General features: G+C 37.9%; 5 non-coding genes across 5 annotated transcripts; all 5 read left to right on the top strand.

Moving 5' to 3' along the window:
• Positions 1-3573: 3573 nt before the first annotated feature.
• On the top strand, positions 3574-3646 carry TRNAF-GAA (transfer RNA phenylalanine (anticodon GAA)). Its single transcript has one exon. It is a non-coding gene; the product is annotated as a tRNA-Phe (tRNA).
• A 1092-nt stretch (positions 3647-4738) lies between these two features.
• Positions 4739-4811, top strand: TRNAF-GAA (transfer RNA phenylalanine (anticodon GAA)). The gene has a single exon. It is a non-coding gene; the product is annotated as a tRNA-Phe (tRNA).
• A 12155-nt stretch (positions 4812-16966) lies between these two features.
• TRNAF-GAA (transfer RNA phenylalanine (anticodon GAA)) lies at positions 16967-17039 on the top strand. The gene has a single exon. It is a non-coding gene; the product is annotated as a tRNA-Phe (tRNA).
• Positions 17040-22792: 5753 nt separating this feature from the next.
• Positions 22793-22865, top strand: TRNAF-GAA (transfer RNA phenylalanine (anticodon GAA)). Its single transcript has one exon. It is a non-coding gene; the product is annotated as a tRNA-Phe (tRNA).
• Positions 22866-23954: 1089 nt separating this feature from the next.
• Positions 23955-24027, top strand: TRNAF-GAA (transfer RNA phenylalanine (anticodon GAA)). Its single transcript has one exon. It is a non-coding gene; the product is annotated as a tRNA-Phe (tRNA).
• The last annotated feature ends 2017 nt before the right edge of the window (positions 24028-26044 follow it).

Raw genomic sequence — 26044 nt, 5'->3', positions numbered from 1 at the left:
TACATATAAGGTCAAATATCCAGGTCATGCATCTATTTAGTTAAATGGTTCAAATCAAAGTAATAAGACTACAGCTAGCAGCAGGCCGAAATAGCTCAGTTGGGAGAGCGTTAGACTGAATATCTAAAGGTCCCTGGTTCAATCCCGGTTTTCGGCAATGTTGAGAGGTTTCTTGTTTCTCACAAAGTAAGTCTTGTAATCAGCTGTAGTACTTTTTTCTCTATCAACATTTTTATCAACTGACCTACAAAATGATCAATTCAACATAGACGTTGCTTTCTGTCCTCCTTTTAAACTTTCTTCCACCTATCTTGCCTTCAGGTTTGACTATGAATGTTTCCCATTTCGTCCTTTTTTGTAAAGTAAACTCTTGTCTGCATCACATTCCACTTCCCCTTGAACACAGATGTCAGTGGTCAGATTACATTGCTTACCTACTAATGCCAAATATATCTGGGTAATATAGTGCTAGTCCATTCAGAGTTAAAAAACAACTACCTAACCTGGATCCCAAAAATGCTATTTACCCATTGCACCAGTTAACTGCGGAATGATACAGGACTCCTTAAAACATATCTCTACCATATAAGGTTAAAAATCCAGGTCCTGCATCTATTTTGTTAAATGGTTCAAATTTACGTATGAAGACCCCAGCTATCAGAAGGCCGAAATAGCTCAGTTGGGAGAGAGTTAGACTGAAGATCTAAAGGTCCCTGGTTCAATCCCGTGTTTCGGCACAGTTGAGAGGTTCCTTGCTTCTAACAAAATAGGTCTTGGAATCAGCTGTAGTACTTTTTCTCTATTCATCAAAGTTTTCCAACTGATCTACAACACAATCAATTTAACATAGACTTTGCTTTATATCCTCCTTCTAAACTTGCTTCCACCTCTCTTACCTTCAGGTTTGACAATGAATATTTCCCATTTCATGCTTTTTTGTAAAGTAAACTCTTGTCTGCATTACCTTCCACTTCATCTTGAACACAGATGTCAGTAGTCAGATGACATTGCTTACCTAATCATGCCAAATATATCTGGGTAATATAGTGCTAGTCCATTCAGAGTTAAAAAAACAACTACCTAACCTGGATCCCAAAAATGCTATTTACCCATTGCACCAGTTAATTGAGGAATGATACAGGAGTCCTTAAAACATATCTCTACCATATGCGGTTAAATATCCAGGTCCTGCATCTATTTTGTTAAATGGTTTAAATTAAAGTATGAAGACCACAAATATAAGCAGGCCGAAATAGCTCAGTTGGGAGAGCGTTAGATTGAAAATCTAAAGGTCCTTCATTCAATCCCGGGTTTCGGCACAGTTGAGAGGTTCCTTGCTTCTAACAAAATAGGTCTTGGAATCAGCTGTAGTACTTTTTTCTCTATCAACATTTTTATCAACTGATCTACAAAATGATCAATTCAACATAGACTTTGCTTTCTGTCCTCCTTTTAAACTTTCTTCCACCTATCTTGCCTTCAGGTTTGACTATGAATGTTTCCCATTTTGTCCTTTTTTGTAAAGTAAACTCTTGTCTGCATCACATTCCACTTCCCCATGAACACAGATGTCAGTAGTCAGATGACATTGCTTACCTACTCATGCCAAATATATCTGGGTAATACAGTGCTAGTCCATTCAGAGATAAAAAAACAACTACCTAACCTGGACCCCAAAAATGCTATTTACCCATTGCACCAGTTAACTGCGGAATGATACAGGACTCCTTAAAACATATCTCTACCATATGAGGTTAAAAATCCAGGTCCTGCATCTATTTTGTTAAATGGTTCAAATTAAAGTATGAAGACCCCAGCTATTAGAAGGCTGAAATAGCTCAGTTGGGAGAGCGTTAGACTGAAGATCTAAAGGTCCCTGGTTCAATCCTGGGTTTCGGCACAGTTGAGAGGTTCCTTGCTTCTAACAAAATAGGTCTTGGAATCAGCTGTAGTACTTTTTCTCTATTCATCGAATGTTTTCCAACTGATCTACAACACAATCAATTTAACATAGACTTTGCTTTATGTCCTCCTTCTAAACTTGCTTCCACCTCTCTTACCTTCAGGTTTGACAATGAATATTTCCCATTTCATGCTTTTTTGTAAAGTAAACTCTTGTCTGCATTAACTTCCACTTCCCCTTGAACACAGATGTCAGGAGTCAGATGACATTGCTTACCTACTCATGCCAAGTACGTCTGGGTAATATAGTGATAGTCCATTCGGAGTTAAAAAAAAAATGACCTAACCTGGATCCCAAAAATATTATTTACCCATTGCACCAGTTAACTGCTGAATGATACAGACTCCTTAAAACATATCTCTAACATATAAGGTCAAATATCCAGGTCATGCATCTATTTAGTTAAATGGTTCAAATCAAAGTATGAAGCTTACAGCTAGCAGCAGGCCGAAATAGCTCAGTTGGGAGAGCGTTAGGCTGAATATCTAAAGGTCCCTGGTTCAATCCCGGTTTTTGGCAATGTTGAGAGGTTTCTTGTTTCTCACAAAATAGGTCTTGGAATCAGCTGTAGTACTTTTTCTCTATTCATCAAAGTTTTCCAACTGATCTACAACACAATCAATTTAACATAGACTTTGCTTTATGTCCTCCTTCTAAACTTGCTTCCACCTCTCTTACCTTCAGGTTTGACAACGAATATTTCCCATTTCATGCTTTTTTGTAAAGTAAACTCTTGTCTGCATTACTTTCCACTTCCCCTTGAACACAGATGTCAGTAGTCAGATGACATTGCTTACCTACTCATGCCAAATACGTCTGGGTAATATAGTGCTAGTCCATTCGGAGTTAAAAAAAAAAATGACCTAACCTGGATCCCAAAAATATTATTTACCCATTGCACCAGTTAATTGCAGAATGATACAGGACTCCTTAAAACATATCTCTACCATATGAGGTTAAAAATCCAGGTCCTGCATCTATTTCGTTAAATGGTTTAAATTAAAGTATGAAGACCACAGCTATAAGCAGGCCGAAATAGCTCAGTTGGGAGGGCGTTAGACTGAAGATCTAAAGGTCCCTGGTTCAATCCTGGGTTTCGGCACAGTTGAGAGGTACCTTGCTTCTAACTAAATAGATCTTGGAATCAGCTGTAGTACTTTTTTCTCTATCAACATTTTTATCAACTGATCTACAAAATGATCAATTCAACATAGACTTTGCTTTCTGTCCTCCTTTTAAACTTTCTTCCACCTATCTTGCCTTCAGGTTTGACTATGAATGTTTCCCATTTCGTCCTTTTTTGTTAAGTAAACTCTTGTCTGCATCACATTCCACTTCCCCTTGAACACAGATGTCAGTAGTCAGATGACATTGCTTACCTACTCATGCCAAATATATCTGGGTAATATAGTGCTAGTCCATTCAGAGTTAAAAAAACAACTACCTAACCTGGATCCCAAAAATGCTATTTACCCATTGCACCAGTTAACTGGGGAATGATACAGGACTCCTTAAAACATATCTCTACCATATGAGGTTAAAAATCCAGGTCCTGCATCTATTTTGTTAAATGGTTCAAATTAAAGTATGAAAACCCCAGCTATCAGAAGGCCGAAATAGCTCAGTTGGGAGAGCGTTAGACTGAAGATCTAAAGGACCCTGGTTCAATCCCAGGTTTCGGCACAGTTGAGAGGTTCCTTGCTTCTAACAAAATAGGTCTTGGAATCAGCTGTACTACTTTTTCTCTATTCATCAAATTTTTACCAACTGATCTACAACACAATCAATTTAACATAGACTTTGCTTTATGTCCTCCTTCTAAACTTGCTTCGACTTCTCTTACCTTCAGGTTTGACAATGAATATTTCCCATTTCATGCTTTTTTGTAAAGTAAACTCTTGTCTGCATTACCTTCCACTTCATCTTGAACACAGATGTCAGTAGTCAGATGACATTGCTTACCTAATCATGCCAAATATATCTGGGTAATATAGTGCTAGTCCATTCAGAGTTAAAAAAACAACTACCTAACCTGGATCCCAAAAATGCTATTTACCCATTGCACCAGTTAATTGAGGAATGATACAGGAGTCCTTAAAACATATCTCTACCATATGCGGTTAAATATCCAGGTCCTGCATCTATTTTGTTAAATGGTTTAAATTAAAGTATGAAGACCACAAATATAAGCAGGCCGAAATAGCTCAGTTGGGAGAGCGTTAGATTGAAAATCTAAAGGTCCTTCATTCAATCCCGGGTTTCGGCACAGTTGAGAGGTTCCTTGCTTCTAACAAAATAGGTCTTGGAATCAGCTGTACTACTTTTTCTCTATTCATCAAATTTTTTCCAACTGATCTACAACACAATCAATTTAACATAGACTTTGCTTTATGTCCTCCTTCTAAACTTGCTTCGACTTCTCTTACCTTCAGGTTTGACAATGAATATTTCCCATTTCATGCTTTTTTGTAAAGTAAACTCTTGTCTGCATCACATTCCACTTCCCCTTGAACAAAGATGTCAGTAGTCAGATGACATTGCTTACCTACTCATGCCAAATATATCTGGGTAATATAGTGCTAGTCCATTCAGAGTTAAAAAAACAACTACCTAACCTGGATCCCAAAAATGCTATTTACCCATTGCACCAGTTAACTGGGGAATGATACAGGACTCCTTAAAACATATCTCTACCATATGAGGTTAAAAATCCAGGTCCTGCATCTATTTTGTTAAATGGTTCAAATTAAAGTATGAAGACCCAGCTATCAGAAGGCCGAAATAGCTCAGTTGGGAGAGCATTAGACTGAAGATCTAAAGGTCCCTGGTTCAATCCCAGGTTTCGGCACATTTGAGAGGTTCATTGCTTCTAACAAAATAGGTCTTGGAATCAGCTGTAGTACTTTTTCTCTATTCATCAAATTTTTTCCAACTGATCTACAACACAATCAATTTAACATAGACTTTGCTTTATGTCCTCCTTCTAAACTTGCTTCCACCTCTCTTACCTTCAGGTTTGACAATGAATATTTCCCATTTCATGCTTTTTTGTAAAGTAAACTCTTGTCTGCATTAACTTCCACTTCCCCTTGAACACAGATGTCAGGAGTCAGATGACATTGCTTACCTACTCATGCCAAATACGTCTGGGTAATATAGTGATAGTCCATTCGGAGTTAAAAAAAAAAATGACCTAACCTGGATCCCAAAAATATTATTTACCCATTGCACCAGTTAACTGCTGAATGATACAGACTCCTTAAAACATATCTCTAACATATAAGGTCAAATATCCAGGTCATGCATCTATTTAGTTAAATGGTTCAAATCAAAGTATGAAGCTTACAGCTAGCAGCAGGCCGAAATAGCTCAGTTGGGAGAGCGTTAGGCTGAATATCTAAAGGTCCCTGGTTCAATCCCGGTTTTTGGCAATGTTGAGAGGTTTCTTGTTTCTCACAAAATAGGTCTTGGAATCAGCTGTAGTACTTTTTCTCTATTCATCAAAGTTTTCCAACTGATCTACAACACAATCAATTTAACATAGACTTTGCTTTATGTCCTCCTTCTAAACTTGCTTCCACCACTCTTACCTTCAGGTTTGACAATGAATATTTCCCATTTCATGCTTTTTTGTAAAGTAAACTCTTGTCTGCATTACTTTCCACTTCCCCTTGAACACAGATGTCAGTAGTCAGATGACATTGCTTACCTACTCATGCCAAATACGTCTGGGTAATATAGTGCTAGTCCATTCGGAGTTAAAAAAAAAAATGACCTAACCTGGATCCCAAAAATATTATTTACCCATTGCACCAGTTAATTGCGGAATGATACAGGACTCCTTAAAACATATCTCTACCATATGAGGTTAAAAATCCAGGTCCTGCATCTATTTCGTTAAATGGTTTAAATTAAAGTAGGAAGACCACAGCTATAAGCAGGCCGAAATAGCTCAGTTGGGAGGGCGTTAGACTGAAGATCTAAAGGTCCCTGGTTCAATCCTGGGTTTCGGCACAGTTGAGAGGTTCCTTGCTTCAAACGAAATAGATCTTGGAATCAGCTGTAGTACTTTTTTCTCTATCAACATTTTTATCAACTGATCTACAAAATGATCAATTCAACATAGACTTTGCTTTCTGTCCTCCTTTTAAACTTTCTTCCACCTATCTTGCCTTCAGGTTTGACTATGAATGTTTCCCATTTCGTCCTTTTTTGTTAAGTAAACTCTTGTCTGCATCACATTCCACTTCCCCTTGAACACAGATGTCAGTAGTCAGATGACATTGCTTACCTACTCATGCCAAATATATCTGGGTAATATAGTGCTAGTCCATTCAGAGTTAAAAAAACAACTACCTAACCTGGATCCCAAAAATGCTATTTACCCATTGCACCAGTTAACTGGGGAATGATACAGGACTCCTTAAAACATATCTCTACCATATGAGGTTAAAAATCCAGGTCCTGCATCTATTTTGTTAAATGGTTCAAATTAAAGTATGAAAACCCCAGCTATCAGAAGGCTGAAATAGCTCAGTTGGGAGAGCGTTAGACTGAAGATCTAAAGGTCCCTGGTTCAATCCCAGGTTTCGGCACAGTTGAGAGGTTCCTTGCTTCTAACAAAATAGGTCTTGGAATCAGCTGTACTACTTTTTCTCTATTCATCAAATTTTTACCAACTGATCTACAACACAATCAATTTAACATAGACTTTGCTTTATGTCCTCCTTCTAAACTTGCTTCGACTTCTCTTACCTTCAGGTTTGACAATGAATATTTCCCATTTCATGCTTTTTTGTAAAGTAAACTCTTGTCTGCATTACCTTCCACTTCATCTTGAACACAGATGTCAGTAGTCAGATGACATTGCTTACCTAATCATGCCAAATATATCTGGGTAATATAGTGCTAGTCCATTCAGAGTTAAAAAAACAACTACCTAACCTGGATCCCAAAAATGCTATTTACCCATTGCACCAGTTAATTGAGGAATGATACAGGAGTCCTTAAAACATATCTCTACCATATGCGGTTAAATATCCAGGTCCTGCATCTATTTTGTTAAATGGTTTAAATTAAAGTATGAAGACCACAAATATAAGCAGGCCGAAATAGCTCAGTTGGGAGAGCGTTAGATTGAAAATCTAAAGGTCCTTCATTCAATCCCGGGTTTCGGCACAGTTGAGAGGTTCCTTGCTTCTAACAAAATAGGTCTTGGAATCAGCTGTACTACTTTTTCTCTATTCATCAAATTTTTTCCAACTGATCTACAACACAATCAATTTAACATAGACTTTGCTTTATGTCCTCCTTCTAAACTTGCTTCGACTTCTCTTACCTTCAGGTTTGACAATGAATATTTCCCATTTCATGCTTTTTTGTAAAGTAAACTCTTGTCTGCATCACATTCCACTTCCCCTTGAACACAGATGTCAGTAGTCAGATGACATTGCTTACCTACTCATGCCAAATATATCTGGGTAATATAGTGCTAGTCCATTCAGAGTTAAAAAAACAACTACCTAACCTGGATCCCAAAAATGCTATTTACCCATTGCACCAGTTAACTGGGGAATGATACAGGACTCCTTAAAACATATCTCTACCATATGAGGTTAAAAATCCAGGTCCTGCATCTATTTTGTTAATTGGTTCAAATTAAAATATGAAGACCCAGCTATCAGAAGGTCGAAATAGCTCAGTTGGGAGAGCGTTAGACTGAAGATCTAAAGGTCCCTGGTTCAATCCCAGGTTTCGGCACATTTGAGAGGTTCCTTGCTTCTAACAAAATAGGTCTTGGAATCAGCTGTAGTACTTTTTCTCTATTCATCAAATTTTTTCCAACTGATCTACAACACAATCAATTTAACATAGACTTTGCTTTATGTCCTCCTTCTAAACTTGCTTCCACCTCACTTACCTTCAGGTTTGACAATAAATATTTCCCATTTCATGCTTTTTTGTAAAGTAAACTCTTGTCTGCATTACCTTCCGCTTCCCCTTGAACACAGATGTCAGTAGTCAGATGACATTGCTTACCTACTCATGCCAAATATATCTGGGTAATATAGTGCTAGTCCATTCAGAGTTAAAAAAACAACTACCTAACCTGGATCCCAAAAATGCTATTTACCCATTGCACCAGTTAATTGCGGAATGATACAGGACTCCTTAAAACATATCTCTACCATATGAGGTTAAAAATCCAGGTCCTGCATCTATTTTGTTAAATGGTTCAAATTAAAGTATGAAGACCCCAGCTATCAGAAGGCAGAAATAGCTCAGTTGGGAGAGCGTTAGACTGAAGATCTAAAGGTCCCTGGTTCAATCCCGGGTTTCGGCACAGTTGAGAGGTTCCTTGCTTCTAACAAAATAGGTCTTGGAATCAGCTGTAGCACTTTTTCTCTATTCATCAAAGTTTTCCAACTGATCTACAACACAATCAATTTAACATAGACTTTGCTTTATGTCCTCCTTCTAAACTTGCTTCCACCTCTCTTACCTTCAGGTTTGACAATGTATATTTCCCATTTCATGCTTTTTTGTAAAGTAAACTCTTGTCTGCCTTACCTTCCACTTCCCCTTGAACACAGATGTCAGTAGTCAGATGACATTGCTTACCTACTCATGCCAAATACGTCTGGGTAATATAGTGCTAGTCCATTCGGAGTTAAAAAAAAAAAATGACCTAACCTGGATCCCAAAAATATTATTTACCCATTGCACCAGTTAATTGCGGAATGATACAGGACTCCCTAAAACATATCTCTACCATATGAGGTTAAAAATCCAGGTCCTGCATCTATTTCGTTAAATAGTTTAAATTAAAGTATGAAGACCACAGCAATAAGCAGGCCGAAATAGCTCAGTTGGGAGAGGGTTAGACTGAAGATCTAAAGGTCCCTGGTTCAATCCTGGGTTTCGGCACAGTTGAGAGGTTCCTTGCTTCTAACAAAATAGGTCTTGGAATCAGCTGTAGTACTTTTTTCTCTATCAACATTTTTATCAACTGATCTACAAAATGATCAATTCAACATAGACTTTGCTTTCTGTCCTCCTTTTAAACTTTCTTCCACCTATGTTGCCTTCAGGTTTGACTATGAATGTTTCCCATTTCGTCCTTTTTTGTAAAGTAAACTCTTGTCTGCATCACATTCCACTTCCCCTTGAACACAGATGTCAGTAGTCAGATGACATTGCTTACCTACTCATGCCAAATACGTCTGGGTAATATAGTGCTAGTCCATTCGGAGTTAAAAAAAAAATGACCTAACCTGGATCACAAAAATATTATTTACCCATTGCACCAGTTAACTGCTGAATGATGCAGGACTCCTTAAAACATATCTCTAACATATAAGGTCAAATATCCAGGTCATGCATCTATTTAGTTAAATGGTTCAAATCAAAGTATGAAGACTACAGCTAGCAGCAGGCCAAAATAGCTCAGTTGGGAGAGCGTTAGACTGAAGATCAAAAGGTGCCTGGTTCAATCCCGGGTTTCGGCACAGTTGAGAGGTTCCTTGCTTCTAACAAAATAGGTCTTGGAATCAGCTGTAGTACTGTTTTCTCTATCAACATTTTTATCAACTGATCTACAACACAATCAATTTAACATAGACTTTGCTTTATGTCCTCCTTCTAAACTTGCTTCCAGCTCTCTTACCTTCAGGTTTGACAATGAATATTTCCCATTTCATGATTTTTGTAAAGTAAACTCTTGTCTGCATTACCTTCCACTTCCCCTGGAACACAGACGTCAGTAGTCAGATGACATTGCTTATCTACTCATGCCAAATACGTGTGGGTAATATAGTGCTAGTCCTTTCGGAGTAAAAAAAAAAAAAAATTACCTAACTTGGATCCCAAAAATATTATTTACCCATTGCACCAGTTAACTGCTGAATGATACAGGACTCCTTAAAACATATGTCTAACATATAAGGTCAAATATCCAGGTCATGCATCTATTTAGTTAAATGGTTCAAATCAAAGTATGAAGACTACAGATAGCAGCAGGCCAAAATAGCTCAGTTGGGAGGGCGTTAGACTGAAGATCTAAAGGTCCCTGGTTCAATCCCGGGTTTCGGCACAGTTGAGAGGTTCCTTGCTTCTAACAAAATAGGTCTTGGAATCAGCTGTAGTACTTTTTTCTCTATCAACATTTTTCTCAACTGATCTACAACACAATCAATTTAACATAGACTTTGCTTTATGTCCTCCTTCTAAACTTGCTTCCACCTCTCTTACCTTCAGGTTTGACAATGAATATTTCCCATTTCATGATTTTTGTAAAGTAAACTCTTGTCTGCATCACATTCCACTTCCCCTTGAACACAGATGTCAGTAGTAGGATGACATTGCTTACCTACTCATGCCAAATATATCTGGGTAATATAGTGCTAGTCCATTCAGAGTTAAAAAAACAACTACCTAACCTGGATCCCAAAAATGCTATTTCCCCATTGCACCAGTTAACTAGGGAATGATACAGGACTCCTTCAAACATATCTCTACCATATGAGGTTAAAAATCCAGGTCCTGCATCTATTTTGTTAAATGGTTTAAATTAAAGTATGAAGACCACAGAAAAAAGCAGGCCGAAATAGCTCAGTTGGGAGAGCGTTAGACTGAAGATCTAAAGGTCCCTGGTTCAATACCGGGTTTCGGCACAGTTGAGAGGTTCCTTGCTTCTAACAAAATAGGTTTTGGAATCAGCTGTAGTACTTTTTTCTCTATCAACATTTTTATCAACTGATCTACAAAATGATCAATTCAACATAGACTTTGCTTTCTGTCCACCTTTTAAACTTTCTTCCACCTATCTTGCCTTCAGGTTTGACTATGAATGTTTCCCATTTCGTCCTTTTTTGTAAAGTAAACTCTTGTCTGCATCACATTCCACTTCCCCTTGAACACAGATGTCAGTAGTCAGATGACATTGCTTACCTACTCATGACAAATATATCTGGGTAATATAGTGCTAGTCCATTCAGAGTTAAAAAAACAACTACCTAACCTGGATCCCAAAAATGCTATTTACCCATTGCACCAGTTAACTGCGGAATGATACAGGACTCCTTAAAACATATCTCTACCATATGAGGTTAAAAATCCAGGTCCTGCATCTATTTTGTTAAATGGTTCAAATTAAAGTATGAAGACCCCAGCTATCAGAAGGCCGAAATAGCTCAGTTGGGAGAGCGTTAGACTGAAGATCTAAAGGTCCCTGGTTCAATCCTGGGATTCGGCACAGATGAGAGGTTCCTTGCTTCTAACAAAATAGGTCTTGGAATCAGCTGTAGTACTTTTTCTCTATTCATCAAATTTTTTCCAACTGATCTACAACACAATCAATTTAACATAGACTTTGCTTTATGTCCTCCTTCTAAACTTGCTTCCACCTCTCTTACCTTCAGGTTTGACAATGAATATTTCCCATTTCATGCTTTTTTGTAAAGTAAACTCTTGTCATCATTACCTTCCACTTCCCCTTGAACACAGATGTCAGTATTCAGATGACATTGCTTACCTACTCATGCCAAATACATCTGGGTAATATAGTGCTAGTCTATTCGGAGTTAAAAAAAAAATGACCTAACCTGGATCCCAAAAATATTATTTACCCATTGCACCAGTTAACTGCTGAATGATACAGGACTCCTTAAAACATATCTCTAACATATAAGGTCAAATATCCAGGTCATGCATCTATTTAGTTAAATGGTTCAAAGCAAAGTATGAAGACTACAGCTAGCAGCAGGCCGAAATAGCTCAGTTAGGAGAGCGTTAGACTGAAGATCTAAAGGTCCCTGGTTCAATCCCGGTTTTCAGCAATGTTGAGAGGTTTCTTGTTTCTCACAAAGTAAGTCTTGTAATCAGCTGTAGTACTTTTTTCTCTATCAACATTTTTATCAACTGATCTACAAAATGATCAATTCAACATAGACTTTGCTTTCTGTCCTCCTTTTAAACTTTCTTCCACCTATCTTGCCTTCAGGTTTGACTATGAATGTTTCCCATTTCATCCTTTTTTGTAAAGCAAACTCTTGTCTGCATCACATTCCACTTCCCCTTGAACACAGATGTCAGTAGTCAGATGACATTGCTTACCTACTCATGCCAAATATATCTGGGTAATATAGTGCTAGTCCATTCAGAGTTAAAAAAACAACTACCTAACCTGGATCCCAAAAATGCTATTTACCCATTGCACCAGTTAACTGGGGAATGATACAGGACTCCTTAAAACATATCTCTACCATATGAGGTTAAAAATCCAGGTCCTGCATCTATTTTGTTAAATGGTTCAAATTAAAGTATGAAGACCCCAGTTATCAGAAGGCCAAAATAGCTCAGTTGGGAGAGCGTTAGACTGAAGATCTAAAGGTCCCTCGTTCAATCCCGGGTTTCGGCACAGTTGAGAGGTTCCTTGCTTCTAACAGAATAGGTCTTGGAATAGGCTGTAGTACTTTTTCTCTATTCATCAAATTTTTTCCAACTGATCTACAACACAATCAATTTAACATAGACTTTGCTTTATGTCCTCCTTCTAAACTTGCATCCACCTCTCTTACCTTCAGGTTTGACAATGAATATTTCCCATTTCATGCTTTTTTGTGAAGTAAACTCTTGTCTGCATTACCTTCCACTTCCCCTTGAACACAGATGTCAGTAGTCAGATGACATTGCTTACCTACTCATGCCAAATATATCTTGGTAATATAGTGCTAGTCCATTCAGCGTTAAAAAAACAACTACCTAACCTGGATCCCAAAAATGCTATTTACCTATTGCACCAGTTAATTGCGGAATGATACAGGACTCCTTAAAACATATCTCTACCATATGAGGTTAAAAATCCAGGTCCTGCATCTATTTTGTTAAATGGTTCAAATTAAAGTATGAAGACGCTAGCTATCAAAAGGCCGAAATAGCTCAGTTGGGAGAGCGTTACAATGAAGATCTAAAGGTCCCTTGTTCAATCCCGGGTTTCGGCACAGATGAGAAGTTCCATGCTTCTAACAAAATAGGTCTTGGAATCACCTGAGGTACTTTTTCTCTGTTCATCAAATTTTTTCTAACTGATCTACAACACAATCAATTTAACATAGACTTTGCTTTATGTCCTCCTTCTAAACTTGCTTCCACCTTTCTTACCTTCAGGCTTGACAATGAATATTTCCCATTTCATGCTTTTTTGTAAAGTAAACTGTTGTCTGCATTACCTTCCACTTCCCCTTGAACACAGATGTCAGTAGTCAGATGACATTGCTTACCTACTCATGCCAAATACTTCTGGGTAATATAGTGCTAGTCCATTCGGAGTTAAAAAAAAAAATGACCTAACCTGGATCCCAAAAATATTATTTACCCATTGCACCAGTTAACTGCGGAATGATACAGGACTCCTTAAAACATATCTCTACCATATGAGGTTAAAAACTCCAGGTCCTGCATCTATTTTGTTAAATGGTTCAAATTAAAGTATGAAGACCCCAGCTATCAGAAGGCCGAAATAGCTCAGTTGGGAGAGCGTTAGACTGAAGATCTAAAGGTCTCTGGTTCAATCCCGGGTTTCGGCACAGTTGAGAAGTTCCTTGCTTCTAACAAAATAGGTCTTGGAATCAGCTGTAGTACTTTTTCTCTATTCATCAAATTTTTTCCAACTGATCTACAACACAATCAATTCAACATAGACTTTGCTTTATGTCCTCCTTCTAAACTTGCTTCCACCTCTCTTACCTTCAGGTTTGACAATTAATATTTCCCATTTCATGCTTTTTTGTAAAGTAAACTCTTGTCCGCATTACCTTCCACTTCCCCTTGAACACAGATGTCAGTAGTCAGATGACATTGCTTACCTACTCATGCCAAATATATCTGGGTAATATAGTGCTAGTCCATTCAGAGTTAAAAAAACAACTACCTAACCTGGAACCCAAAAATGCTATTTACCCATTGCACCAGTTAATTGCGGAATGATACAGGACTCCTTAAAACATATCTCTACCATATGAGGTTAAAAATCCAGGTCCTGCATCTATTTTGTTAAATGGTTTAAATTAAAGTATGAAGACCACAGATATAAGCAGGCCAAAATAGCTCAGTTGGGAGAGCATTAGGCTGAAGATCTAAAGGTCCCTGGTTCAATCCCCTGTTTAGGTATAGTTGAGAAGTTCCTTGCTTCTAACGAAATAGGTCTTGGAATCAGCTGTAGTACTTTTTTCTCTTTCAACATTTTTATCAACTGATCTACAAAATGATCAATTCAACATAGACTTTGCTTTCTGTCCTCCTTTTAAACTTTCTTCCACCTATCTTGCCTTCAGGTTTGACAATCAATGTTTCTCATTTTGTCCTTTTTTGTAAAGTAAACTCTTGTCTGCATCACATTCCACTTCCCCTTGAACACAGATGTCAGTAGTCAGATGACATTGCTTACCTACTCATGCCAAATATATCTGGGTAATATAGTGCTAGTCCATTCAGAGTTAAAAAAACAACTACCTAACCTGGAACCCAAAAATGCTATTTACCCATTGCACCAGTTAATTGCGGAATGATACAGGACTCCTTAAAACATATCTCTACCATATGAGGTTAAAAATCCAGGTCCTGCATCTATTTTGTTAAATGGTTTAAATTAAAGTATGAAGACCACAGATATAAGCAGGCCAAAATAGCTCATTTGGGAGAGCATTAGACTGAAGATCTAAAGGTCCCTGGTTCAATCCCCTGTTTAGGTACAGTTGAGAAGTTCCTTGCTTCTAACAAAATAGGTCTTGGAATCAGCTGTAGTACTTTTTTCTCTTTCAACATTTTTATCAACTGATCTACAAAATGATCAATTCAACATAGACTTTGCTTTCTGTCCTCCTTTTAAACTTTCTTCCACCTATCTTGCCTTCAGGTTTGACAATCAATGTTTCTCATTTTGTCCTTTTTTGTAAAGTAAACTCTTGTCTGCATCACATTCCACTTCCCCTTGAACACAGATGTCAGTAGTCAGATGACATTGCTTACCTACTCATGCCAAATATATCTGGGTAATATAGTGCTAGTCCATTCAGAGTTAAAAAAACAACTACCTAACCTGGATCCCAAAAATGCTATTTACCCATTGCACCAGTTAACTGCGGAATGATAGAGGACTCCTTAAAACATATCTCTACCATATGAGGTTAAAAATCCAGGTCCTGCATCTATTTTGTTAAATGGTTCAAATTAAAGTATGAAGACCCCAGCTATCAGAAGGCCGAAATAGCTCAGTTGAGAGAGCGTTAGACTGAAGATCTAAAGGTACCTGGTTCAATCCCAGGTTTCGGCACAGTTGAGAGGTTCCTTGCTTCTACAAAAATAGGTCTTGGAATCAGCTGTAGTACTTTTTCTCTATTCATCAAAGTTTTCCAACTGATCTACAACAGAACCAATTTAACATAGACTTTGCTTTATGTCCTCCTTCTAAACTTGCTTCCACCTCTCTTACCTTCAGGTTTGACAATGAATATTTCCCATTTCATGCTTTTTTGTAAAGTAAACTCTTGTCTGCATTACCTTCCACTTCCCCTTGAACACAGATGTCAGTAGTCAGATGACATTGCTTACCTACTCATGCCAAATATATCTGGGTAATATAGTGCTAGTCCATTCAGAGTTAAAAAAACAACTACCTAACCTGGATCCCAAAAATGCTATTTACCCATTGCACCAGTTAACTGCGGAATGATACAGGACTCCTTAAAACATATCTTTACCATATGAGGTTAAAAATCCAGGTCCTGCATCTATTTTGTTAAATGGTTCAAATTAAAGTATGAAGACCCCAGCTATCAGAAGGCCGAAATAGCTCAGTTGGGAGAGCGTTCGACTGAAGATCTAAAGTTCCCTGGTTCAATCCCGGTTTTTGGCACAGTTGAGAGGTTCCTTGCTTCTAACAAAATAGGTCTTGGAATCAGCTGTAGTACTTTTTCTCTATTCATCAACGTTTTCCAACTGATCTACAACACAATCAATTTAACATAGACTTTGCTTTATGTCCTCCTTCTAAACTTGCTTCCACCTCTCTTACCTTCAGGTTTGACAATGAATATTTCCCATTTCATGCTTTTTTGTAAAGTAAACTCTTGTCTGCATTACCTTCCACTTCCACTTGAACACAGATGTCAGTAGTCAGATGACATTGCTTACCTACTCATGCCAAATACGTCTGGGTAATATAGTGATCGTCCATTCGGAGTTAAAAAAACAAATGACCTAACCTGGATCCCAAAAATATTATTTACCCATTGCACCAGTTAACTGCTGAATGATACAGGACTCCTTAAAACATATCTCTAACATATAAGGTCAAATATCCAGGTCATGCATCTATTTAATTAAATGGTTAAAATCAAAGTATGAAGATTACAGCTAGCAGCAGGCCGAAATAGCTCAGTTGGGAGAGCGTTAGACTGAATATCTAAAGGTCCCTCGTTCAATCCTGGGTTTCGGCACAGTTGAGAGATTCCTTGCTTCTAACAAAATAGGTCTTGGAATGAGCTGTAGTACTTTTTTCTCTATCAACATTTTTATCAACTGATCTACAAAATGATCAATTCAACATAGACTTTGCTTTCTGTCCTCCTTTTAAACTTTCTTCCACCTATCTTGCCTTCAGGTTTGACTATGAATGTTTCCCATTTAGTCCTTTTTTGTAAAGTAAACTCTTGTCTGCATCACATTCCACTTCCCCTTGAACACAGATGTCAGTAGTCAGATGACATTGCTTACCTACTCATGCCAAATATATCTGGGTAATATAGTGCTAGTCCATTCAGAGTTAAAAAAACAACTACCTAACCTGGATCCCAAAAATGCTATTCACCCATTGCACCAGTTAACTGGGGAATGATACAGGACTCCTTAAAACATATCTCTACCATATGAGGTTAAAAATCCAGGTCCTGCATCTATTTCGTTGAACGGTTTAAATTAAAGAATGAAGACCACAGCTATAAGCAGGCCGAAATAGCTCAGTTGGGAGAGCGTTAGACTGAAGATCTAAAGGTCCCTGGTTCAATCCCGGGTTTTGGCACAGTTGAGAGGTTCCTTGCTTCTAACAAAATAGGTCTTGGGATCAGCTGTAGTACTTTTTTCTCTATCAACATTTTTATCAACTGATCTACAAAATGATCAATTCAACATAGACTTTGCTTTATGTCCTCCTTCTAAACTTGCTTCCACCTCTCTTACCTTCAGGTTTGACAATGAATATTTCCCATTTCATGCTTTTTTGTAAAGTAAACTCTTGTCTGCATTACCTTCCGCTTCCCCTTGAACACAGATGTCAGTAGTCAGATGACATTGCTTACCTACTCATGCCAAATATATCTGGGTAATATAGTGCTAGTCCATTCAGAGTTAAAAAAAACAACTACCTAACCTGGATCCCAAAAATGCTATTTACCCATTGCACCAGTTAATTGCGGAATGATACAGGACTCCTTAAAACATATCTCTACCATATGAGGTTAAAAATCCAGGTCCTGCATCTATTTTGTTAAATGGTTTAAATTAAAGTATGAAGACCACAAATATAAGTAGGCCGAAATAGCTCAGTTGGGAGAGCGTTAGACTGAAGATATAAAGGCCCCTGATTCAATCCCGGGTTTCGGCACAGTTGAGAGGTTCCTTGCTTCTAACAAAATAGGTCTTGGGATCAGCTGTAGTACTTTTTTCTCTATCAACATTTTTATCAACTGATCTACAAAATTATCAATTCAACATAGACTTTGCTTTCTGTCCTCCTTTTAAACTTTCTTCCACCTATCTTGACTTCAGGTTTGACTATGAATGTTTCCCATTTCATCCTTTTTTGTAAAGTAAACTCTTGTCTGCATCACATTCCACTTCCCCTTGAACACAGATGTCAGCAGTCAGATGACATTGCTTACCTACTCATGCCAAATATATCTGGGTAATATAGTGCTAGTCCATTCAGAGTTAAAAAAAACAACTACCTAACCTGGATCCCAAAAATGCTATTTACCCATTGCACCAGTTAACTGCGGAATGATACAGGACTCCTTAAAACATATCTCTACCATATGAGGTTAAAAATCCAGGTCCTGCATCTATTTTGTTAAATGGTTCAAATTAAAGTATGAAGACCGCAGCTATCAGAAGGCCGAAATAGCTCAGTTGGGAGAGCGTTAGACAGAAGATCTAAAGGTCCCTGGTTCAATCCTGGGTTTCGGCACAGATGAGAGGTTCCTTGCTTCAAACAAAATAGGTCTTGAAATCAGCTGTAGTACTTTTTCTCTATTCATCAAATTTTTTCCAACTGATCTACAACACAATCAATTTAACATAGACTTTGCTTTATGTCCTCCTTCTAAACCTGCTTCCACCTCTCTTACCTTCAGGTTTGACAATGAATATTAACCATTTCATGCTTTTTTGTAAAGTAAACTCTTGTCTGCATTACCTTCCGCTTCCCCTTGAACACAGATGTCAGTAGTCAGATGACATTGCTTACCTACTCATGCCAAATATATCTGGGTAATATAGTGCTAGTCCATTCAGAGTTAAAAAAACAACTACCTAACCTGGATCCCAAAAATGCTATTTACCCATTGCACCAGTTAATTGCGGAATGATACAGGACTCCTTAAAACATATCTCTACCATATGAGGTTAAAAATCCAGGTCCTGCATCTATTTTGTTAAATGGTTTAAATTAAAGTATGAAGACCACAAATATAAGTAGGCCGAAATAGCTCAGTTGGGAGAGCGTTAGACTGAAGATATAAAGGCCCCTGATTCAATCCCGGGTTTCGGCACAGTTGAGAGGTTCCTTGCTTCTAACAAAATAGCTCTTGGAATCAGCTGTAGTACTTTTTTCTCTATCAACATTTTTATCAACTGATCTACAAAATTATCAATTCAACATAGACTTTGCTTTCTGTCCTCCTTTTAAACTTTCTTCCACTGTTCTTGCGTTCAGGTTTGACTATGAATGTTTCCCATTTCGTCCTTTTTTGTAAAGTAAACTCTTGTCTGCATCACATTCCACTTCCCCTTGAACACAGATGTCAGTAGTCAGATGACATTGCTTACCTACTCAAGCCAAATATATCTGGGTAATATAGTGCTAGTCCATTCAGAGTTAAAAAAACAACTACCTAACCTGGATCCCAAAAATGCTATTTACCCATTGCACCAGTTAACTACGGAATGATACAGGACTCCTTAAAACATATCTCTACCATATGAGGTTAAAAATCCAGGTCCTGCATCTATTTTGTTAAATGGTTCAAATTAAAGTATGAAGACCCCAGCTATTAGAAGGCCGAAATAGCTCAGTTGGGAGAGCGTTAGACCGAAGATCTAAAGGTCCTAGGTTCAATCCCGGGTTTCGGCATAGATGAGAGGTACCTTGCTTCTTACAAAATTTGTCTTGGAATCAGCTGTAGTACTTTTTCTCTATTCATCAAATTTTTTCCAACTGATCTACAACACAATCAATTTAACATAGACTTTGCTTTATGTCCTCCTTCTAAACTTGCTTCCACCTCTCTTACCTTCAGGTTTGACAATGAATATTTCCCATTTCATGCTTTTTTGTAAAGTAAACTCTTGTCTGCATTACCTTCCACTTCCCCTTGAACACAGATGTCAGTAGTCAGATGACATTGCTTACCTAATCATGCCAAATATATCTGGGTAATATAGTGCTAGTCCATTCAGAGTTAAAAAAACAACTACCTAACCTGGATCCCAAAAATGCTATTTACCCATTGCACCAGTTAATTGCGGAATGATACAGGACTCCTTAAAACATATCTCTACCATATGAGGTTAAAAATCCAGGTCCTGCATCTATTTTGTTAAATGGTTTAAATTAAAGTATGAAGACCACAAATATAAGCAGGCCGAAATAGCTCAGTTGGGAGAGCGTTAGATTGAAGATATAAAGGTCCTTCATTCAATCCCGGGTTTCGGCACAGTTGAGAGGTTCCTTGCTTCTAACAAAATAGGTCTTGGAATCAGCTGTAGTACTTTTTTCTCTATCAACATTTTTATCAACTGATCTACAAAGTGATCAATTCAACATAGACTTTGCTTTCTGTCCTCCTTTTAAACTTTCTTCCACCTATCTTGCCTTCAGGTTTGACTATGAATGTTTCCCATTTCGTCCTTTTTTGTAAAGTAAACTCTTGTCTGCATCACATTCCACTTCCCCTTGAACACAGATGTCAGTAGTCAGATGACATTGCTTACCTACTCATGCCAAAAATATCTGGGTAATATAGTGCTAGTCCATTCAGAGTTAAAAAAACAACTACCTAACCTGGATCCCAAAAATGCTATTTACCCATTGCACCAGTTAATTGCGGAATGATACAGGACTCCTTAAAACATATCTCTACCATATGAGGTTAAAAATCCAGGTCCTGCATCTATTTTGTTAAATGGTTCAAATTAAAGTATGAAGACCCCAGCTATCACAAGGCCGAAATAGCTCAGTTGGGAGAGCGTTAGACTGAAGATCTAAATGTCCCTGGTTCAATCCCGGGTTTCGGCACAGTTGAGAGGTTCCTTGCTTCTAACAAAATAGGTCTTGGAATCAGCTGTAGTACTTTTTCTCTATTCATCGAATGTTTTCCAACTGATCTACAACACAATCAATTTAACATAGACTTTGCTTTATGTCCTCCTTCTAAACTTGCTTCCACCTCTCTTACCTTCAGGTTTGACAATGAATATTTCCCATTTCATGCTTTTTTGTAAAGTACACTCTTGTCTGCATTACCTTCCACTTCCCCTTGAATACAGATGTCAGTAGTCAGATGACATTGCTTACCTACACATGCCAAATACGTCTGGGTAATATAGTGCTAGTCCATTCGGAGTTAAAAAAAAAATGACCTAACCTGGATCCCAAAAATATTATTTACCCATTGCACCAGTTAACTGCTGAATGATACAGGACTCCTTAAAACATATCTCTAACATATAAGGTCAAATATCCAGGTCATGCATCTATTTAGTTAAATGGTTCAAATCAAAGTATGAAGACTACAGATAGCAGCAGGCCAAAATAGCTCAGTTGGGAGAGCGTTAGACTGAATATCTGAAGGTCCCTGGTTCAATCCTGGTTTTCGGCACTGTTGAGAGGTTCCTTGTTTCTCACAAAGTAAGTCCTGTAATCAGCTGTAGTACTTTTTTCTCAATCAACATTTTTATCAACTGATCTACAAAATGATCAATTCAACATAGACGTTGCTTTCTGTCCTCCTTTTAAACTTTCTTCCACCTATCTTGCCTTCAGGTTTGACGATGAATGTTTCCCATTTCGTCCTTTTTTGTAAAGTAAACTCTTGTCTGCATCACATTCCACTTCTCCTTGAACACAGATGTCAGTAGTCAGATGACATTGCTTACCTACTCATGCCAAATATATCTGGGTAATATAGTGCTAGTCCATTCAGAGTTAAAAAAAACAACTACCTAACCTGGATCCCAAAATGCTATTTACCCATTGCACCAGTTAACTGCGGAATGATACAGGACTCCTTAAAACATATCTCTACCATATGAGGTTAAAAATCCAGGTCCTGCATCTATCTTGTTAAATGGTTCAAATTAAAGTATGAAGACCGCAGCTATCAGAAGGCCGAAATAGCTCAGTTGGGAGAGCGTTAGACTGAAGATCTAAAGGTCCCTGGTTCAATCCTGGGTTTCGGCACAGATGAGAGGTTCCTTGCTTCAAACAAAATAGGTCTTGGAATCAGCTGTAGTACTTTTTCTCTATTCATCAAATTTTTTCCAACTGATCTACAACACAATCAATTTAACATAGACTTTGCTTTATGTCCTCCTTCTAAACCTGCTTCCACCTCTCTTACCTTCAGGTTTGACAATGAATATTAACCATTTCATGCTTTTTTGTAAAGTAAACTCTTGTCTGCATTACCTTCCACTTCCCCTTGAACACAGATGCAGATGTCAGTAGTCAGATGACATTGCTTACCTACTCATGCCAAATACGTCTGGGTAATATAGTGATCGTCCATTCGGAGTTAAAAAAAAAATGACCTAACCTGGATCCCAAAAATATTATTTACCCATTGCACCAGTTAACTGCTGAATGATACAGGACTCCTTAAAACATATCTCTAACATATAAGGTCAAATATCCAGGTCATGCATCTATTTAGTTAAATGGTTAAAATCAAAGTATGAAGACTACAGCTAGCAGCAGGCCGAAATAGCTCAGTTGGGAGAGCGTTAGACTGAATATCTAAAGGTCCCTCGTTCAATCCCGGTTTTCCGCAATGTTGAGAGGTTTCTTGTTTCTCACAAAGTAAGTCTTGTAATCAGCTGTAGTACTTTTTTCTCTATCAACATTTTTATCAACTGATCTACAAAATGATCAATTCAACATAGACGTTGCTTTCTGTCCTCCTTTTAAACTTTCTTCCACCTATCTTGCCTTCAGGTTTGACTATGAATGTTTCCCATTTCGTCCTTTTTTGTAAAGTAAACTCTTGTCTGCATCACATTCCACTTCCCCTTGAACACAGATGTCAGTAGTCAGATTACATTGCTTACCTACTCATGCCAAATATATCTGGGTAATATAGTGCTAGTCCATTCAGAGTTAAAAAAACAACTACCTAACCTGGATCCCAAAAATGCTATTTACCCATTGCACCAGTTAACTGCGGAATGATACAGGACTCCTTAAAACATATCTCTACCATATGAGGTTAAAAATCCAGGTCCTGCATCTATTTTGTTAAATGGTTCAAATTAAAGTATGAAGACCCCAGCTATCAGAAGGCCGAAATAGCTCAGTTGGGAGAGCGTTAGACTGAAGATCTAAAGGTCCCTGGTTCAATCCCGGGTTTCGGCACAGTTGAGAGGTTCCTTGCTTCTAACAAAATAGGTCTTGGAATCAGCTGTAGTACTTTTTCTCTATTCATCAACGTTTTCCAACTGATCTACAACACAATCAATTTAACATAGACTTTGCTTTATGTCCTCCTTTTAAACTTGCTTCCACCTCTCTTACCTTCAGGTTTGACAATGAATATTTCCCATTTCATGCTTTTTTGTAAAGTAAACTCTTGTCTGCATTACCTTCCACTTCCCCTTGAACACAGATGTCAGTAGTCAGATGACATTGCTTACCTAATCATGCCAAATATATCTGGGTAATATAGTGCTAGTCCATTCAGAGTTAAAAAAACAACTACCTAACCTGGATCCCAAAAATGCTATTTACCCATTGCACCAGTTAATTGCGGAATGATACAGGACTCCTTAAAACATATCTCTACCATATGAGGTTAAAAATCCAGGTCCTGCATCTATTTTGTTAAATGGTTTAAATTAAAGTATGAAGACCACAAATATAAGCAGGCCGAAATAGCTCAGTTGGGAGAGCGTTAGATTGAAGATATAAAGGTCCTTGATTCAATCCCGGGTTTCGGCACAGTTGAGAGGTTCCTTGCTTCTAACAAAATAGGTCTTGGAATCAGCTGTAGTACTTTTTTCTCTATCAACATTTTTATCAACTGATCTACAAAATGATCAATTCAACATAGACTTTGCTTTCTGTCCTCCTTTTAAACTTTCTTCCACCTATCTTGCCTTCAGGTTTGACTATGAATGTTTCCCATTTCGTCCTTTTTTGTAAAGTAAACTCTTGTCTGCATCACATTCCACTTCCCCTTGAACACAGATGTCAGTAGTCAGATGACATTGCTTACCTACTCATGCCAAATATATCTGGGTAATATAGTGCTAGTCCATTCAGAGTTAAAAAACAACTACCTAACCTGGATCCCAAAAATGCTATTTACCCATTGCACCAGTTAACTGCAGAATGATACAGGACTCCTTAAAACATATCTCTACCATATGAGGTTAAAAATCCAGGTCCTGCATCTATTTTGTTAAATGGTTCAAATTAAAGTATGAAGACCCCAGCTATCACAAGGCCGAAATAGCTCAGTTGGGAGAGCGTTAGACTGAAGATCTAAAGGTCCCTGGTTCAATCCCGGGTTTCGGCACAGTTGAGAGGTTCCTTGCTTCTAACAAAATAGGTCTTGGAATCAGCTGTAGTACTTTTTCTCTATTCATCGAATGTTTTCCAACTGATCTACAACACAATCAATTTAACATAGACTTTGCTTTATGTCCTCCTTCTAAACTTGCTTCCACCTCTCTTACCTTCAGGTTTGACAATGAATATTTCCCATTTCATGCTTTTTTGTAAAGTACACTCTTGTCTGCATTACCTTCCACTTCCCCTTGAATACAGATGTCAGTAGTCAGATGACATTGCTTACCTACTCATGCCAAATACGTCTGGGTAATATAGTGCTAGTCCATTCGGAGTTAAAAAAAAAAATGACCTAACCTGGATCCCAAAAATATTATTTACCCATTGCACCAGTTAACTGCTGAATGATACAGGACTCCTTAAAACATATCTCTAACATATAAGGTCAAATATCCAGGTCATGCATCTATTTAGTTAAATGGTTCAAATCAAAGTATGAAGACTACAGCTAGCAGCAGGCCAAAATAGCTCAGTTGGGAGAGCGTTAGACTGAATATCTGAAGGTCCCTGGTTCAATCCTGGTTTTCGGCACTGTTGAGAGGTTCCTTGTTTCTCACAAAGTAAGTCCTGTAATCAGCTGTAGTACTTTTTTCTCAATCAACATTTTTATCAACTGATCTACAAAATGATCAATTCAACATAGACGCTGCTTTCTGTCCTCCTTTTAAACTTTCTTCCACCTATCTTGCCTTCAGGTTTGACTATGAATGTTTCCCATTTCGTCCTTTTTTGTAAAGTAAACTCTTGTCTGCATCACATTCCACTTCCCCTTGAACACAGATGTCAGTAGTCAGATGACATTGCTTACCTACTCATGCCAAATATATCTGGGTAATATAGTGCTAGTCCATTCAGAGTTAAAAAAACAACTACCTAACCTGGATCCCAAAAATGCTATTTACCCATTGCACCAGTTAACTGCGGAATGATACAGGACTCCTTAAAACATATCTCTACCATATGAGGTTAAAAATCCAGGTCCTGCATCTATTTTGTTAAATGGTTCAAATTAAAGTATGACGACCCCAGCTAGCAGAAGGCTGAAATAGCTCAGTTGGGAGAGCGTTAGACGGAAGATCTAAAGGTTACTGGTTCAGTCCGGGGTTTTGGCACAGTTGAGAGGTTCCTTGCTTCTAACTAAATAGGTCTTGGAATCAGCTGTAGTACTTTTTCTCTATTCATCAAAGTTTTTCCAACTCATCTACAACACAATCAATTTAACATAGACTTTGCTTTATGTCCTCTTTCTAAACTTGCTTCCACCTCTCTTACCTTCAGGTTTGACAATGAATATTTCCCATTTCATGCTTTTTTGTAAAGTAAACTCTTGTCTGCATTACCTTCCACTTCCCCTTGAACACAGATGTCAGTAGTCAGATGACATTGCTTACCTACTCATGCCAAATACGTCTGGGTAATATAGTGCTAGTCCTTTCGGAGTTAAAAAAAAAAATGACCTAACCTGGATCCCAAAAATATTATTTACCCATTGCACCAGTTAATTGCGGAATGATACAGGACTCCTTAAAACATATCTCTACCATATGAGCTTAAAAATCCAGGTCCTGCATCTATTTTGTTAAATGGTTTAAATTAAAGTATGAAGACCACAGCTATAAGCAGGCCGAAATAGCTCAGTTGGGAGAGCGTTAGACTGAAGATCTAAAGGTTCCTGGTTCAATCCTGGGTTTCGGCACAGTTGAGAGGTTCCTTGCTTCTAACAAAATAGGTCTTGGAATCAGCTGTAGTACTTTTTTCTCTATCAACATTTTTATCAACTGATCTACAAAATGATCAATTCAACATAGACTTTGCTTTCTGTCCTCCTTTTAAACTTTCTTCCACCTATCTTGCCTTCAGGTTTGACTATGAATGTTTCCCATTTCATCCTTTTTTGTAAAGTAAACTCTTGTCTGCATCACATTCCACTTCCCCTTGAACACTGATGTCAGTAGTCAGATGAC

The sequence above is a fragment of the Lissotriton vulgaris genome, chromosome 8 (genome assembly GCF_964263255.1).
Source record: "Lissotriton vulgaris chromosome 8, aLisVul1.2, whole genome shotgun sequence".
Taxonomy (NCBI): domain Eukaryota; kingdom Metazoa; phylum Chordata; class Amphibia; order Caudata; family Salamandridae; genus Lissotriton; species Lissotriton vulgaris.
This window is presented reverse-complemented; position numbering and strand designations above follow the sequence as displayed.